Source organism: Ailuropoda melanoleuca, chromosome 10 (genome assembly GCF_002007445.2).
Source record: "Ailuropoda melanoleuca isolate Jingjing chromosome 10, ASM200744v2, whole genome shotgun sequence".
NCBI classification, from domain to species: domain Eukaryota; kingdom Metazoa; phylum Chordata; class Mammalia; order Carnivora; family Ursidae; genus Ailuropoda; species Ailuropoda melanoleuca.
In genome coordinates, this window is record NC_048227.1 from 77,440,486 (window position 1) to 77,454,510 (window position 14,025).

The window sequence follows — 14,025 nt, forward strand, 5'->3', positions numbered from 1 at the left end:
AAAAAAAAAGGAGGAGGAGGAGGAGAAGAAGGAGAAGAAGGAGAAGAAGAAGTCAGACACATAGAAATGACGGCTGGGGCATGAGGGAATAGGAGAGGTAGGTAAAAGGGTATCAACTTTCAGCTATAAGATGGGAAATCCTTAAAGATGCCTTAGAACTGTGAACAGACAAAAGTGAGAGAATGTTTCCCGGCTGTATTCTCTTTTCTCCCCCCAGCATATGTATTTTCATTGTTAATCTGATCTAAAAGCACCATTCTATTTTCCATAATACCTGATGGCTCACTCTTCAAAGAGCCATGAAAGCCTCTTCTCAGGAAAGATTCACTGAATATATATTTTCTGATGAAAGTCTGAATATTTGGAGATCTCTCAAGATCTCCAAGACCCAGCAATGTGACATGGTATCACAGTGCTGGGGTGACCAGTTGTCTCAGTTTGCCCAGGACTTTTCTGGTTTTAGCACTGGAAGTCCTATGTCTCAGAAAACCCCTCCATCCTGCACAAATCTGGACAGTCCAACACCAGTCTGAATCAGGGCTGGCTTCCTGGGCACCCTATGCAGTCCCTCACTGTCCAGGCTTAGAGGGGGACCATTCTTGGTTCAATGCTTGGCTGTCGCTGTCTTAAAATTCTTAATCATGTTGGGAAAGGCCCTACATTTTCATTTTTTATCTAACCCTGCAAATTATGTAGCTGGTCCTATTCAGACCTAACATTTATTGAGCTTTTCCCATATGCCAGACACTGAGTTAATGGCCTGCAATTATTTTACCTAATACTTAAAACAACTCAATGTTACAGATGAAGAAAGTGTGGTTTGAAGAGTTTAAGCAGTTTGACAAGATAGTTAATATGCCAGAGACAGAAAGATTCAAATCAGCTATCTGACCTCAAACCCTCAAAGCCTTCCTCTGGCTGTGCTGATACTTAACCAGTACCCCAAGCCTGGGAAGAGGGACCATTTGGTTGTATCCCATGGAAAGATTTTGTTGGTTTCAATGGTCAGGTATTGGTAACCTTATATGTTCAACCTACTTGAGAATCCTGTTAAAATCACTGCTGCTTTACCCAGGAACATGGCATCCTCCTTGCTGCCTTTGTCTTTGGACAATTTACCTCAGATCTGGCAGCTAATATTGTTTTTATTGTTTTACTCCTTACCTTTAGATTTCCCTGACGTGAAGGCAGTGCATGTGTGTGTGGTAGGAGTTAGGGAGTTCACAATGTGATTGAAGAAAATAGGCAAACAGACAGAAGTGAGGAAATAACTGAGGAGGAACGGTTCTACATTCCTGCCACCCGCTAAGCAGGTGAAATGGTGTCCTATGTCTTCTCCCTGAGACTTCTAGTGTGTTCTGTTCACTCTGGTCCCTGACAACAATTTGGAAGCATCATTGGAATTCTACATGGGACCTACTACTGATGCTTTTCAGAAACATTGTGCATTTCCCCAACTACTGCCTTCATCATAACAAGCACGACTGGACTTTTCTGAGAAGCAGCTTCCCACCTGTATTTTCATCTAAACTCGCCATTTTATTTTCACTAATACCTGATGGCTAACCCTGCAGGAATTGGGACCATCACACCTCTGTTATTGTGTCATTAGACCTCAGACCCAAGTAATCACCAGGTCTATGTGTGTTGGTGTCAGAATCAACCATCAAGCTTTCCAGAATCTCTCCAGAGCTTTCAGAGAGGGTCCACAGAACCACAAACAATCCTCTCTCCCAAGGTTTCTTCATCTTGTCTGATCATAAGAATCATCCAGGATCTCAGTCAGTGGGTCGCATGACCTTGCCGGAGGTGTGGATCCATAAGTGATGGGGTGTGGCCCGGAACACAGAGGGAACAAGAAACCCAGGTGCTGTGCTGACTGAGGCAAAGGCAAAAAACACTCTGGAGCTTTTGTCTGTGTTTTCTAATTTTCAACTGTATTACTCTAATGAAAACAAGAAACTCATTCTTTCCTATTGTTAATAGCTAAAAAAAAATCCAAAAAACAAAAAACCCCCCACCAAAATAGACATAATAGTCTTTGCAGAAACTAATTAAAGACCACGTTGACTATGGGGGTGGGGGCAGTAGACTAATTAAAAGGGAAGTTTTCAGGAGAAGAGATTTCTATAATGCTGGCTTTTATAGGCCATACAAACCCCAGTGTTGTGTGACAACTTGGGAAGTAAAGTGACCATGCGCACGCACACACATACACATGCACGCACACACATACACACCGCCCCCCGCCCCCATGATTTGGGCCATGATAATGCCTATGACCTACATCCTGCAGGGCTCCAGTTATGATGGTGTCAATAAGTTGGTAACTTTTCCAACAAGGAAATTTTAGCTGAGATTTTTTGTCAAAATTGAAAGTTGAAATTAACCTTTTCACCTCTTTGTGCATTCCTGAATAAAATAAAACTATTCCATACATTAGTGTAAAGGCCTCTGAATATCCAACCAGAATCCGTGCTGCTAGGTTTTGCCTCCATTCCCTGGTTTTGAAGACTTTTTTTTGGATACAAGCATATATTACTCTAACGAGTGGCTGTGGAGCAGATGCCTTCCTTGTCCTGCCTATGGGAGCTGATTATGCTCTAAATTCTATGCCAAGGACGCTCTGGATGACACAGTCTGTGCCTCTAATGAAGGGAGAGAAGAGAAGCCCAGAGGTTGGGAGTGGTTTGGAGAGCCTCCTTGATGGTGCTCTTCGCAGAGGCAGCCATTCCCTTTGTCAGCTCACATTAACACAAACCTACTGACTGGGAGTCTGGTGACTTATTTGCATCAAGAAGGGGTTGGGAAAGGATAAAAGTTGGGGCACCTCGGTGGCTCAGCCAGTTAAGCGTCTGCCTTCAGCTCAGGTCATGATCCCAGGGTCCTGGGATTGAGTCCCGCATGGGACTGAGCAGGGAGCCTGCTTCTCCCTCTGCCTCTGCTGCTCCCCCTGCTTGTGTTCTCTCTCCCTCTCTTTCAAATAAATAAAAATAAATCAAAATTCAAATAAAAAAATAAAATCTTTTTTAAAAAAGTAATTAACAGAAAATATCTGCTAAAACAAGGTATTTTAATTGGCTCACTGAGCTTAGGTGATCACCCGAAGTAGGTCCCTTTCCATTCTAGACGAGTGACTATAACAGAATAAAGATGGCGATGCCAGCATGCTTCCAGGTTTCAGCTTTCTGGGTGAAGCAACCAGAGTTTCAGGCTGAAGCATTCCAAAAGGGCAGTCAGCCTTGAGATTCTGTAATCCACCCACTCCCCCACGCGTTCTTTTCTGTGTCTTCTCCAGAGACCTATTGTGGCTTAGTTGGTGATCAGATTAACCAGACCGGAGAAGTTCGGAGCTAGGAGTCAAGTAAGACATAACTGGTCAAGCAAAGAACAGGCACAAGCACATGAGAACAATACCTGGCTTGGGTCATTCAAAGGACAGTCGGACGGGGACATGAGTAGGTCCCAAACTCGAAGATCCATTCATAGGAAATGTTCAGGAGGTAAGGGAGACATAACACATAGGCAGAGTATGTAATTTACAAGTTCTTAAGCAAGAGGTAATTAACGAAGGTGTTAGAAGGCAGGTGGTTGGCATCAGAATCCAGGAATGAGGAATCCAGCATTTATTGGCAGGAAATCCAGATCAACACAGTCACTAGGCAACAAGGTTGGAATTCTATCTCAAAGTAGCAAGGCAAAAGAGCAGTTACTAGGAAACCAGTGTATCTAAGTCAGAGAGAGATCAGCTTTCTCTACAAAACATCAGAGATTATGTACTCTACCCTCATTTCTATGTGGTATGACCAAGGAAGATGTTGAAACCAAAATCATTGACATGACAAGAAAAAAATGTCAAACCATAAAGGCTTCCACACACAAAAATTTCATTGAGAAAACAAAACCCAATTTGTTAGTTTTCCGTGGTTAGCTAATTATATGAGTCAAATATTTAATTGGCATACATTGTAAACTTTCAAAGGGGTTAAGAAATGCAATTCTTTATTCCTGAGCAGCAAGCTATTCATTATGAAAATGGCCTCTAATTGGCTGCCATACCTTACCTGCTAAGATTTAGAGCCTAACACCACACAATTTTAACATGACGTCTATGTAATCTGTCCTCCTGGTTGTCAAAGCAAAATCTCCCGAGATTTACTCCAGCAATCTAACAAGAAATATGAAAGCCCCATAGCACATAATTGGATATTTTAAAGCTCCTTTTAGATTTTTTTCCACATGTGTTTGTTGATCAACTGAAATTCATTTGCAGGCTATAAAGACAAAACTAAAAGCCAAAATCAATAGTAGAATGCAGGAAAAGAAGCTCAGTGTAAATCCACAGTAGAGGTACTGAGTATATATGCACCTTAGAAAGCCATGAAAACCAATTTTTACCTTACATTTGTAACAATTAATAAATTGTCTCCTACAAAAAGTCCCAACCCTAAGTTTGGTCAATGATTTTAAACTCATTCATATTTTTTAATTGCTAAATATTTCAGCTCTATGATGTATATGTCATACTAGAGAGAGATGAGCCTATTAATTACAATAAATATTATCACTTTGGGTTTTCTTCTCAATTTCACTTCCTACCAGTGGTTCTCAAGCTGTGCTACTCGGACCAGAAACATCACCATCATCCAATAACATATTAGAAATACAAATTTGGGGCTACAGAACCTGAAACTCTGGGGGTAGGCTAAGCAATCTTTAATAAGCACTCCAGGTGACTCTGATGAATGTTGAAGCTTGAGAACCCCCAGTCTACACCATGTGACAACTTCCAAATCTACCTCTGTTCCCAAATGCCAGATGAGCAAAGACATAGAAACTGCACAAACAAATCTAAAAAATCAAGGTTCTTATCTCTTTGGCAAAACCATTTCCTCTTTCTGTGTTTTTTACCTTAGCTAATCAAATCTGCCTTATTCCCAATTTATTAATTATCTATTGCTATGCAATGAATCCCTCAACCTTACCAGCTTAAAACAGTGAACTTACTGTCTCACACAGTTGCTGAGGGTCAGGATTCTGAAAATGGCTTAGATGAGTTGTTCAGGCTCAGGATCTATCATGAGGCTGTGGTCAAGATGTCATAGTCATACAAGGGCTTCTTTGGGCTGGAGACTTGACTTCCAAGCTCACTCATATTGGCTCTTGGGTGTTGTCAGGAGGCCCCAGCTCCTCCCCATGTGTGTCTATCCATAGGACTGCTCATTAGAAGACAGATGCTTTCCCCAGAGCAAAAAGGCCACAACCAACAGAAAGCCACAGTGATTTTACAACCTAGAATTAGAAGGCACACACCATCACTTCTGCCATATTCTGTTGGCCAAAGAGACAAACTCTGGTACAATGTGAGAGGGGTGACACAGCATGGGAATGCCAGGAAGTGTGGATCATTGGGAGTCATCTTGGAGACGGCCTACCATGCCCAGACAAGAAATATCAGGATATTTTCAACTCTCTTACTCTCATTGCTACATTCAAAATTGCCCATCTGTCCTCTTCTTTATAGTCTCACTGCTACTGCCCTATTCACCCTTCTCTCACCATCTTGCCTCTAGTCGTTAGCATCTTTAGACATTCCTTCTCATAGCTGTGTGACAGTTTTAAAGTGCAAGTCAGATCTCCTCAAAACCATCAAACTTCTCTGTGGCCTAGGGAATAAAGGACAAAATCCTTCACATGGCATTTTAAGAGCAATTCATCCTTCCAGGTTCATTTCCCACTCTAGCTCCTCCTCTTCTCCACCACTGACCAATGATTGCACAGCTCGCCTAAATTTGCTGTTATTCTATTCACCTAGAATATCTTCCTGCTATTCCGAGGCCCAGACCAGATGTTATGTGTTCTGATACCCTCGTCAGAATGGATTTTTCTCTTCCATATTTTATTATACTTGCAATACAGAATTAGCTGCAATTGTAGTTAGTTAAGATTCTCTATCTCACAAATAGATTTTAATCTCCCCAATGTTTGGGGTTTTATTATAGTCATCTTTGTAATTATCAATAAAATACAACACAATATCAAGGTCTGCTGAATTATAACATACAATTTCAACAGACCCTTGCATATGGGAGATCATTCATTCTATTCTCGATAATACAAAGGAAAAATATTAAATATGAGATTGAGACAATCATGACTATTCCTCTGAAGAGTAATCCTTCCTATAAGCTTCCAGTTGGAAAACTGCCTATCACATCCAAGCTGTATAGTCATTTGGAAGACTTTTCTTAAAGACAGATGAGACAGTCTCACAACATAGAACCTAGAGATATATATGGAGATAACAGTGGTGAGTGGCTTATAAACTTGTGAATAGGGTGATGGGAGCCCCTAAAGGGCTTTTCAAGGAAAGTGCCTGGTCAGATTTTCATTTGGGGGAATAGACTCTGGGAGCGTCAATTGCAGACTGGCTGGATGACGGGAGGGTGCAGGACATTAGGAGACTAGTCATGAGGAAGGTCCAGGAGTGAAGCCACCAGATGATGGTGGTAAAGTTGTCCATGGTGATGGTAGAAGAGATGGAGAGTAGAGAATTGTTGAGGGATGAACTGGCCAGACTTGCTTGCTTGTTTGATTGACAGGTTGATTGGTAGAGGAAAAAGGAGAAGTTCTAGAATGATGTCTAGGTGAGGGTTTTATACCTATGAATCTGGTCCTGTGGAGCAGCACTCAGTGGGAAAAACACCTCAGAACACTAACTTTACCTAACGTGATACCAGGATCATTGTCAGAGACAGAGGACAACTCATTCTGGGGGAGGCCACAGGAGCTATCAGGAAATTACATTGACCTTTTCCACAAATGAATAGGCTCAAAATTAGATTCTCATACCAACTGACTAAAGGGAAAGCTATTAAACTGTCAGATAAGAGTCTCCATGGTCTTTACGAATTACCATGATTCATCTTTCCAGGAGAAGGATCTGAGCAAAAATCATTTCCAATGCTTCTCAGGATCACACATTGAAGGATCACACAATGAAGCCTTGGAGCAAGAAGAATGATTCATAATAATAACAGCAAAGATTTGATTGAACATCTAAACACAAAGTGTGCATTCTCGATATCTTATTATCAAGTATGCGATGTGGTTTTACTAAATCAACTTGATTTTTCTGCTTTGTATCATGAATGTTCTTTTCGTGTGAATTTAGGGATTATAGAGATACACAACATAGCTACATATAAAATTCCTTCTAACTCAACACGATCAACTGACACTAACTATGACAGTCTCACACAATCACATGTTCTAGTTTATGGTCATTTCCAACTTATATTACACACTACATTTGAGAACTAGTTGGAAATGACCATAAACTAGAACATGTCCTGCACAGCTTTTTTTCAACATTTGTATTTGAATACCTTTAGATGGAGCCAATATCTTTTAGTCCACAGTAAAGAATATTCTTAATTATTGTATCCCCCTCTTGCTTCTCTCATTTATACTACTGCCTGGCTTCTGAGTTGGGAACTCTGAAAGAGAACGACAGGAGTGCTGAATTGGATGGCCTTGAGAATAGCTAATATAGATCACGGAGCCAATTTGAAAGGAGCCAGAAATATACAGAACAGTCACGCTGCAGTTTAGGGGTGTCTCCTTGCCCAGGACAAGCATTACCTGCCAGAAGCTGTGTTGATCTCCTGGTCTTGTTCTCTTCCATAGCTCTTCAGAGACAGTCTGAAATCCTTAAGAAGGTTTACAGGGCCTGGCTCCTGCCCACCCTTCCAGCCCCTCATCCTACCACTCACTCACGCTCTGGCTCTCTTACCCCCAGCCACACAGAGTCTTGCAGTGGGAGCTGTGGGATCCCATTCAGTTCCCCCTTCAGGTCCAAGGTACTCATTTTCCCCAGCTGCCAGGAGGGTTGCCTGCTGATGCCCACAGTTGAATCCCACTCTGGAAATTGCCCCCAGCTGGCTCACCTATGGGCCCACGGCCCACCCTGGGGACAGAAGATTGCCCATGAGGAGGTCCAAGCAACTCAGAGGGACCCCTGCAATCGCTTTTCTCTGAAAGTCCGTCTACTTCAAGTCCAGTCCCCCTCATTCAGAGGATGTCCAGTTGCAATTATTCAGGCATCAGTTTGCATGTTTGGTTCCTGTCTGTCTCACCTACTCCAGAGTAAACCCCACGAGAGCAGGATTTCTGGCTGTTCTTGCTTACCATCGGCATTCCAGCACAGAGCACTGAATTTGCCTCAGATCTGGATTGCAATGAATATACACTTAATTAATTCATAATTTGGTAAATGAATATAATCTGCCATCAGAGTTTTTCTGAATCACCTTTATGATTAACGAGAGCCCACTTTTCTGGTGACTCCTCACCACGGGGTTAAATGGCAGCCAAATGGTAAACTGTGATCGTTATTTCTACCAAGGTTACTTTGGAGATTGTTTTTTTGTTACATCAAATGCTAATCTAAAAGGTTGAGGCTGAACACAAGGGGGAAATGTATACCTCCTCAGCACTGTATTTCATGGTAGGAATTTCAAATGGTTAATGGTCAATAATAAGAAAACAGTTGGGAATTTAAATCAGTACCAGCCATTCATCATGGCCTTTTAATGACTTTATAGAGAAATCTTGGGAAAATTATTTCTAAAACAAGGAGGACAAAAGCTCTCTTTATTTCTATTTTCAGAGGCTTTTGTTCGAGAAATTATTTTTGGTGTTGGTAAATTATGCTAATCGAGAAAACTAAGCTGAAAAGTAGTATATTTGGAACCAGCAGAACATATTTTACTAATGGTTTATGATTTTCTGAGCAGATTTAAAATTAGATTTATGGGTTTTTTTCAAAGATTTTTCTGATTATTCAGCCAAAAGTCACCCTAGAGGTTCAAGCTGGCTAGAGAGAAAAGAGAAATCTATCTCCAATCAGCACTCACTCACTGAGCACATTTACTGAGCAAGGCAATCAAGGCCAGGGTCATGGGAGTCAGAAAACATAGTCTCTGACCTGAGTGATTCTGAAACCGGTTATTGGATCTGAGAAAGAGAAAGACAGACTGAAAGCCAGAAACCAACCTGGCACTACTATTTATGCCTTAGGGTTGCTAGACCCTCGCCTGGCCCTCGGAGCCAGGCTGTGGAGTTCTCCTGTTAACACAAACATTGCCACAACATCCATACCAGTCGATGATAGTTTGTGACTTTGATGGATCATGACCCAACAAAGACCATTTCCAAATAATGCCTGAACATGGACAAAAACAAGAATACCGTCCAAACACTGTCCAAATACTGTCACAAAAATCATGAAACTTTTCTTTTCCTGGCTGGTAAGAATACTTACTGTTTCTTTATCAGGGACAGCTTGAGCCTAGCTTCATGCCTCCCGTTATGTAGGTAAGATTTATTAAAGATAATAACATTAAGCCCATTCTAACACCCTCATACCGAGTGTCTCCACAGTTCCTCATGGTGGGTGTTTGCTTTCACTGCAGAGTCAAGAAACCCTACTTTGTCTAACTAAAGATGTGTTCCTGATTGTCATTGACTGGGGCCATTGAAAGCTCCCAACGGATGCACAACTAAAATTTAGAGAGCTATATAGAAATGGTCCGACCTTGAAATACATACATTTATTTCCACACCTGCACTCTTAAAGCCAAACCAATAATTTCATAGTGGAGTAAGCATCTGAGGTACAACAAATCATGAATCGAGTTCTTTCTGACCAATGGATTTATACCTTGAAGGGAAATCACAAGTGACAGAGAGTCAGGATATACAGTGAAGAGGCTTTTGAGGGAAACAGTAGAACTATAACCTATTAAGCAACCATTTTCAAGACCACTAATAACAGCCCAGGTGAAGCTCCCACGAGGAGCAGGAGTCAAGTGGCCACTGAGGTACAGGGTGAGCCTGAGGACTGGGGCAGAGGCCCAGGCATGGAGATAACTGTGCAGGTGATATGCATTTGCAAAGCCCCGAGCATCGTCCTGCTTTACTGCATGTGCCCATGTGCCTTGACATAAACAGCCTATGTCTTCCCCCCTACTGTGGCGTGTGTCATTCACTTGCTCAAATTTCATCGGATTTAGTTTAATGGCTACAAGGACTTTTTTCAGTCTCCATATATTTAAAAGCACTGTCATCCAACTTTAAGACTTAGTTGTAGTTTTTCTCCAGGAAGTTTCAGAATTATCTGTGAAGAATTCTTATGAAAAGTATTTTTAAGGAAGCAGAAATCAGTGGATAATTTGATTTATGGAATAACTGCAGAAAGTGAAAACGTGTCCGTGTATCTTTTCTATGATGGCACATTCAATCTGAGAACAGCAGAGCACTGCGGCAAAGGCTTTCCATGCTGCAGTCAGAGAAACTCATGATCCAAGAAGGGCCGGGTCCCATCAAATAGAGACAGTGAGAATTATGCTGCTCTAACCTGTAGCTCCAAATGGTAGCCCCTTGTTTTTTTTATTTTTATTTTTCACAAAGACTAAGTAAAATATCAGATAAAAACATGTATTCAGGGGCAATCTATTTTTGAGGTTAAAAGTACAGATTAAATGCAGACAACTCGGGTTTGAAACCTTGAGTCTACTGTTTCTCTCTAGGTGGTCTTGGGTAAATGGCTTGACCTCTCAAGGCCTATTTCCTCATTGACAAAATGGAAGTAATAATAGTATCTGTACAATAAAATTCTCATTGGATTAAATGCCATGATGCCTGCGAGATGTTCAGCTCAGTGCCTGGCACGTAGTAAGTGCTACGATTACTATCATGGTAGTTGCTAATGAGCACTACTCAACCGAGTGCAGAAATCCTCACGCTAAAAGCAACGCATTTGAAGCTTCAAACTGTATTAGTTTTGTGGAGACTATATTTTTAAATATATTTAAATATACTTTAACACTAGGTTTTGAACTCTAATAGAAGAGTTTAAGTTCAGTAAGTCCAACACCGGGACACCTGGGCGGTACAGTCGGTTAAGTGTCCAACTCTGGGTTTTGGTTCAGGTGATGATCTTATCACCGTGAAACCAAGCCCCACATTGGGTCCCATGCTCAGCATAGAGCCTGCTTGAGATTCTCTCTCTCCCTTTCCCTCTGCCCCTCCTTCATGTGCTCTCTCTCTCTCTCGCAATAAAAAAATAAAATCTTTAAGTCCAACGCTATTCACCCAACATTTATTATGTCCTTGTTTGGTGTTGTGCATGGTACCTGAGCAGGTGAAGAGGTAAATAAAAGAAAGCCAAGTAAGATATGATTTAGACACAGACATGCTCAAAATTAATAATGAAATATGACTGACTTGTGGTAAGTGTCAATGTCCAATAATGTTATCCCAGTAAAAGGACAGTTTGTTTATGGATAAAACATTCTGGAAAGCCCTAGGGAGGTGATGATTTTGAAACAAGAGTGGGATTTCTCAGGCAAAGACTGGGACTGTGGAATGAGAAGAGCAATCTGGGGTAGACAGATTAATATAAACAGAGAGACAGAGATGGAAAGTACAGAGGATGTTAAGACCATTTGGTATAGAATGGTGGATGTGCTGGGTATTGAATGGCTGAGGAACTCATGACGTCTCCATCATAGAGTTGGGAGCTTGTCTTAGCTCATGGTGCCACGACAAAATACCATTAACTGGGTGGCTTAAACAACAGGAACTTATTTCTCATAGTCTGGAGACTGAGAAGTCCAAGATCAAGGTGCCGCCAATTCAGTTCCCCAGTGGGGACCCTATTCTTGGCTTACAGACCCCAGTTTCTTGCTGTGTCCTTATAGAGTGCAGAGAAAGAGGGAGTAAGGGAAGGAAGAGGGGGCACTTTAGTGTTTCTTCTTATTATTATAAGGACACTAGTCTCATCATGGGGCCCCACCCTCGTGGCCTCATCTAAATCTTCTTCCCATAGGCCCCACCTCCAAACCATCACATTAGGGGTTAGGGCTTCAACATATATATTCGGGGGTGGGAGGATGCAAACCATCCATATGTCACAGACTTAACCTGTACTCAGAGGAAAAGCATTACCATTTTCTGAAAAGGCAAATACTATTATTAGATTGGTGTTTTAGAGGGTAAAGCTGCTGTGAATAGGTGAGATAAATTGGAAGGAGATAAGGACACTAGTAAAAATATTGCTGCAATAGTTCAATTTAGAGGTGCCATATTTCATGAAACCCACAGCAATATCAATTGTTAGACACGTCATTTTTTATGTGCCTCTAAGGAAAACACGACCACCATTGAACTACAATATAATATTTTCTTAGGTAGAATTTTAATCTTATACTTATTGGAAGACTGATTTTAGAGGTTTTTAGGCATCAATTTTTATTGTATGTCATTCTTCATATATATGTAAAAGGAAAACATGATCAAAGTACATTAGCTAAGGTATTCCTACAATTGCTTCACATTCACAGTCTATTTCTTGTAAATCACGTTTTGAATCAGTTATTAGGATGTGTGTTATTATGGAGTTTATCCACATATATACAGATGCAGTGATAATTTTTTTTAAATATTCACATTTTTTAAATTCAATTTAGTCACTTTTTTTTAACTTAACATACCACGGACATCTGTCCAGATGATTAACTATAGTTCTATAAAATCATTTCAATGTATTCAACAACTATATTGAGCATCCAAACCTGTGCTAGGAATTAAGGCAACGCCAATGAGGAAAAGCCGGTAGATTGTAACTCTCGTGGAGCATGATCAATTGAAACAATTCCCTAACGACAGACATTTTGCTTATTTCCATATTTTGTTTTCATTATTCTCTAGCACAACCAATAGTACAATAAATATCCTTGTTATATTATCTCTCCAAAAATCTTAGGTAAAGTTCCTAGAAGTGAAATGTGTGAGTCAAGTGATTTGTGTATATTGCTTTTGACACATATTGTCAATGTCGGTGTGTCCTTCAGGACCTGGCACCAATTTCGTTCCTGTCAACATTCCCATCAACATTCCCATCATGCACCAGTTTTTTCACAACTCTTCCACCCCGGGTTTTCTCATTCTTTTTCAACTTGACTAATTAAAGGGGTAAATACCGGTATTTTATTATTGTTTTAAATTGCATATCTTGATTACTGGTGTGGTTGAATATATCCTATGTTCATTAGCCACCTATACATGTTTACATATATACTTATATATAATGTATCTATTATTTATAAATTATTTATAAATATATAGCTATATATTTTATGTTTATTAGACACACACTCATGCACGGGTTTTTATCCTTTGCCCATTTTTCTAATGGTGTATGGGATTCAAGTGATTTTTAAGTCATCATTTCCCCCCTTTGAGTGTTAGTATCTTAGAAACGTACAGGAATTCAAAAACATAATCCTACTTAATTGGCACTTTATATCACCATAGTTCTCTAAAATAAAGTTTGATTTCTTAACTCATCCGTGAAAATGTCTATGGGATATTAGACTCAGATTGGAACACTATTAGTTTTAACTATTTGAATATATTTTAAATAAATGAAGACATCTTATGCAAACAGCAAAACAGGATGTACAGTTTCCATAGAAACAGAAGCTAATATTATTAAAAAGGAATAAGCCATGCTGGAACTGTTCCCCTCAGGGACCATCATTTGCAGCCAGTTCCTTGAATAAGTCAGTTAAGCACCTGAACCTAGTTAATAGTAGTGATGCTTAACAAAGACTTCCCTACACAATTGGTCATCATGAGGGAAAGGTTGATGTAAATTATACTGACGGCTAACAAATTTGGGTTTTTATTTTAAATTGAAATGTAAAAGTAAAACCCCATTTCATCTCGGTTTCCTAGGGAGAGTTGTTCATTTCCACACTAAAATTGAAATAAGAACAATAATGTGGGTGTATGATTTTTTCTTCAACTTTGAAATTTTTTAGTTATAAAGCAAACTTTCTCCATTAAACCAATGTTCCTATTGGCCTCGATTATCTCAGTGGAAAAGATTTCTGAAGAAAATAGCCTTGAAGAAATAACCATAATACCCAAAAGTGTCAAAACCCTCCAATAAGAGTA